This window comes from Rhinoderma darwinii, chromosome 4 (assembly GCF_050947455.1).
Source record: "Rhinoderma darwinii isolate aRhiDar2 chromosome 4, aRhiDar2.hap1, whole genome shotgun sequence".
NCBI classification, from domain to species: Eukaryota; Metazoa; Chordata; class Amphibia; order Anura; family Rhinodermatidae; genus Rhinoderma; species Rhinoderma darwinii.
The window spans coordinates 226642445-226648444 of NC_134690.1; positions in this window are offsets into that span (position 1 = coordinate 226642445).

Consider the following 6000-nt stretch of genomic DNA (forward strand, 5'->3'; position numbering starts at 1 on the left):
CTAGTTAATCTCAAAGGTGTTCGATGGGGTTGAGGTCAGGGTTCTGTGCCGGCCAGTCAAGTTCCTTTACACCAAACTCACCCAACCAAGCCTTCATGGACCTCGCTTTGTGCGGGCCTTCCCTAAACTGTTCCCACAAAGTTGGAAGCATACAATTGTGCAAAATATCTTGGTATGCTGAAGCATTAAGATTTCCCTTCACTGGAATTAAGGGGCCAATGTCAAGCCCTAAAAAAAACAACCCTATAGATTATCCCTCCTCCACCAAATTTTACAGTTGGCAAAATGCATTCGCAAAACCCAGACTTCGTCACTCCACAGAACACGTTTCCACTGCTCCAGAATCCAGTGGCGACGTAAATGACACCACTCCATCCAATGATTGGCATTGTGCTTGGTGATGTAAGGCTTGTATGCAGCTGTTCGGCCATGGAAACCCATGAATATTGTCACGTTAGGTGCTTGGACCCACTGGGACGTACCGCCTTAACGGTATGGCAGCTGGCCAATAGAACACAGGTCAAAGTCTATAGTTCGTATAGGTGTACCTGTGGTAGCTTCAGACAGTAGCAAGACAGGCTCAGAAGGGACTTAGGCAGCAGGCAGGCACCAGGCGTGGTGTAGCAGGACAGGCGTGGTACTCAGCGCAGCACGACTACAACTCAATACAGCACTTGGACTAGGATAACTTGGGATATAGGTTACAGGTAGCAGGAACGGGAACACTGGGAACTTGAAGACACTTAGTGAACCATTTACATAGACGAACATAGGAAACGACAACAATGCTCAGGCAATGCAGGAAGGGTCTGGGCCCCTCTTATAGTCCAGGTTGCTCATGGGCTAATTTGGTCCTTAAATCAGGTGCGCATGCTGGCCCTTTAAGAGAGGGCATGAGCGTGCGCACGCACCTTACGGGACACAGCAGAGTGAAGCAAAAGTGAGCGCTGGCATCTCCTGAGGGGGAGATGAGGACCAGCCCTCACTGATCCATGGCTGTGGCCGTCAGGGGGTACGTAAACCTGGTGGCCCGCGGCCATGGGCATTACAGCTATGAAGCTCCGGCATACAGTTTCTGTGCAGATAATAATGCCAGAGGAGGTTAGGAACTCTGCAGTTATTGAGTCAGAAGAGCATTGGGGACTTTTGTGCACTCTGCACCTCAGCACTCGGCGACCCAGCTCTGTAACTTTACGTGGTCTGTCACTTTGTGGCTGAGTTGCTGTGGTTCCTAATTGCTTCCACTTTTCAATAATACCACTCTGTAATGACCAGCAGGTTTGTGGACCCACTGGGCTACTCCACCAGTTTGGCTTAGGGCCACCTTAAGGGCGTTGTTTAAGCAGCCTCCCTGGTCTTTACCCTTTAACCACTATACAGGGATCTGGCCTTTAACACACAAATATATAAAGTTACATTGGGGAACATATAAAAAAAAAAAATAGGTCCATATCTTAAAACGCATCAAATAGATACAAAAAATAAATTGTGACACCTTTCCTTGAATGAATCCAAGTCCTGTGCCTTTAACCTAACGTCACCTACTGAACAGTAGCTGCCCTAAAATCTGTCTTTCCTTTCCTCCGGTCAGTTTCCTCATTAGAATATCTTATGAGTAACGTATCTAGACTCTATACAGCTAATTACATACCACTTCTAACGCATTGGGGGAAGCTACTTGAGGAATGAAGCAGATATTGCATCTTTTGGCTAAGTCGTATAGCAGCAAACAAAATTACATCTCTCTCCCGAAGCTATTATACTATTTCAGAGTGCTCCCCGTTCTATGCATGGTCCAAGGAATGGTGCTGACATTTATATGGAATGAAGACATTCCCAGGGTCAACAGACCCACTCTATATATACACCATTTCAAAGGTGGCCTTGGCATCCTGGACTTTACTAAATACTATTATGCAGCCCAGTTGGCTCCTCCGGTGAAGTACCAAGCTACATCAGAAGCCCTATGGCTTTCTCTAGAGGTGCCAGAGTGTGTTCTATGTAGACTGTCTGCAATCCCAAGCACCGTCCCTACATAAGCAACCTAATTATTTGCTACTCATTCTGTGACAATGTCAAATATTCCCCCCGCCTGCTTTCACCTACCACTTTTACCTCGTGTCTCATCTCCACTTTTTATACCTCAATTCCCCACATCTCTTCCAACAATAGTCCTCTAAAGGCCTCCTCATGATTTATCATTTTCTCAGCATTGGTGGTATTCCCTTCTTTGCAGGTGGTGTACCAACTTCCCTCTTCTGAGCTTTTTTAGATACCTTCAAATCAAACACTTCATCACTGACCCTCTTAAAATTACTACTCAGCCTCTATCTGCAGGACATCTCTAACTTACACTGACTGTTGAGAAGCAAACAGTAGTCCGCAGAGACTACTAAGAATTTTTAGAGCCATTTTACACCGGCAAATTATTGGGCAAACGAGCTTTCACAGAACGCTCGTTCCCTATAATTGGCCTGTGTAAACAGGGCAACGATCAGCTGATGAACGACCAAACGCTCGTTCATCGGCTGATTGTATCATTTTAAATGCTGAAAATATTGTCGTTATCGGCAGCACATCTCCCTGTGTAAACAGGGAGACATGCTGCCAACATGATAGGAATGCATAGGGACGAACAATTGGTGTAAGGAGCGTGCAACCCCATACTAGCTCCTTGTGAAAGGAGCAAACGAGTGCCGATCAATGAGCTGTCTCATTGATCGATGCTTGTTGTTACCGACCAAAATGTAAAAGGTGTAAAAGGACCCATAAATAGATAATGCCATCAATTTCTCATCAGTGGAGGTCTGTCTGTTGGGACCCCCACAAAGTTTAGAACTAAGGGGCGGTGGCTTTCCTCTGACACAGCAACGCTCCTGACCATATGCTGTCTGGTATTGCAACACATCTATATGGTAAATACAACCACAGTGCCTGGTCAAGAGTTTCACTGTGTAGGAAAAAAGCCACTGCTCGGCTACAGTCCCTTCGTTGTAGGCATCATTGGGGTTCAAGAGTAGACCCCCACTGATTAAGCATTGATAGCATATCATTATTGACATTTATATTTAAATGGTTGCCCATCCTTTTCAAACAGTTTATATCCATTTGAAAACATACACCTTTTTTTTCTTTGATCACACCACGTTGTGTCTGCCATTTGTTAACATTTAATAGAGACTAAGCAAACCTGAACCTATGCTGGCAATTACATGTTAAACTTCTATATTTTGGATATTCTTCAGAATATTTTTGCTGTGCCCATTGGCAAAACATTTTATTTAAAAAAAAGAAATGAAAAATGAGTACAGGTGATGCATAAAATTAACAGGAATTGTTTTATTCAGTTACATTTATTTAAATGCAGTTTGTGAGATCACATTCCAAGTTGTTTGAACAGCTAAAAAATATCAACGTCCTTCAGTCAATAAGAAGAGCTTAATACAAATAGCATTGAATACATCTCTGATAGTCTTTAGAAAGTAACACAACCAAGATGCATAAATCCCCTATCGCTTACATTTTAATCATAGAAATCCTTGAAATATAAATTTTAATTTGGTTATTTGAGTGCAAGAGTATACATGTTGGATGAACATTTTTTCGCATGGCAGCGTTCTTGTTTCCATAGCCCTCTTATGGCTGGAATTACACTTGCCGTTTTGTTTCCCTGTTAAAAACTAGTGAACTTGTGTTACTTCTGTACATTTCATATATTGTATTGTACAATTGGTCCTACCTGCTACTTAGTATGTGGTCTAGTACATTGCTGCTTCGTATGATATATTATTGTATATCATTTAATCTTCAGCTGTTTATTTTTCTTCCAAATACAATAACATTGACAGGTCAATGAAACATAAGATTCTATTATTTTGATGACTTGGGTGGAATGTGTTCGCTTTCATTGGTGGAAATGTTGGCAACTAATGTAATATTTTGTTTTTAATACCCAGAGGCCTTGTTGGGTGTGTCCATTTTACTGGTTCAACTAAAAACACAACTTGAAAGGTTCTTGTTCGGGAAACTATCATGGATCCAATTACGTGGAAAAGGACTAATGTTCTTACTTAACCTTTTTATGTTTATAAGTGTAACTAAGGACTGCCATATTTCAGGTGCACACATCCTTACTTCATTGAGCAGGGATGGCCAAATAGTCCATCGGAATCTACCGGTCTACTGCCGATCAGTCAACATGGCGAAATTATTTCCAGGAAACTTTTCCCTGTGTCAAAAAACACAAAAGTATTATATGAGTGATACATGAATTGGCTAGCCAGACAAATTATAAGCGCTATCAAAAAAAGTAGCTACCTTAAAAGTCAGAAAAGAGGGTGAAGTTGGCAGTCCTCCACCTGGACTTTTACTCTGAATAGTCCTCCGTATAATTACAAAACAATATGATAAATCTGGAGTTTATGAAATATAACTTTTACTTTGTCATTTAAAAGAAGAATTTTTTAACAGACATATAAAATAATTATGTGATCATGATAAATCCCAGCTTTATAGATTTGTGTATCACAATAATGTAGTAATAAGTTTCAAGTGGGTTATACAGTGTCAAAACACGCTGCACATATAATACCACATGTTGATTAGGCTTTATACGGTGGTGCAGATTTTACAAGATCCTGGTATCTATATACGCTATTCTTATTAGTATCAACTCTGCGTGTCTAAATACAAAATAGTCTCGTATATACTCCTTGTCTGGAAATGATAAGAAAAAATGGGGTTTATTTGAAAACCCTCCTACCAGTTCTGGTGTCAAGTGCGGTCAGTTGCTTTTGCGACAAGGGGATCGGGAAACCTATTTTTTGGATGTATTTGCTTTAGTCCTCCCGACACGTTTCTTCTAAAATCTGCACCACCGTATAAAACCTCAACAACATGTGGTATTATATGTGCAGCGTGTTTTGACACCGTATAAACCACTTGAAACTTATTACTACATTATTGTGATACACAAATCTATAAAGCTGGGATTTATCATGATCACATAATTATTTTATATCTCTTTTAAAAAAAATGTTCTTTTAAATGACAAAGTAAAAGTTATATTTTATCAAAAACACAGGATTTATCATATTTTTCTACCTTAAAAGTCAACAGTTTTATACCAGCCTACACGGGGAGCGTATAAACGCCACTGATTTCCCTGGTATGTGGGAGCATCTGAACCTATTACAGTTATGGGGGGCATCACATTGCTTTTTCCTCTATTCACTCCTGGGACTTATGTAGGCCTAGTTCATCAATGTTTGCTATATCACTTGGCTCATACCCAACAAAAAGTAGCTTGTGTGCCAGAAATATTTGTCCACCCCTTTGTATAGAGAATTTAACTGAATATGAGTGCAAAGAATATGGTTTTAAAGTAATACTGTACAATTTGTGTGGTCTACAAATGTATTAATGGGGGTCTTAGACTATTCTTACGTCTGCAGATGTTCATTTACTGTAAAAAAAAAAATATGACTTTTTTCTAAACTTTTATTTAATAGTTGTTATAAACCTTTAGGCCTCATTTACACGAGCGTATTATACGCGCGTGCGACGTGCGTGCTTTTCTAAGGGCCCATTTTTAAGAATATCATAATAAATTTATTTTAATCGTTCAAATCAGGCAGTCATTTTCACATTTAACGGAACGAAAACCTTGGTTATCAGTGAGATAGTAATATATCAATTATCCCAGGAGCCCGCACCAGGCCAGTCAGAACGGCCGGTTGGCTCTCCAGCCCAGGAGCGGCCCGTGCGAGCCCGCAGTCGGCGTCTTCGTGCCCCACAGCCCTCCACATCTGCCCAGGTGGATACGCGGGTCCTGGACTATTTGAGGCGAGCCGCAGAGGAGGATGGCAATGATGCCTTTGGCCGCAGCATTGTGCCCCTCCTACGCCTGGTGCCGATGGACCTTATGGGCCGTCTGCAGGCGTCGATCGTCACATTGATCGACGCTTGCAGACCGCCACACAATCCCCATCCGTGTTTCAC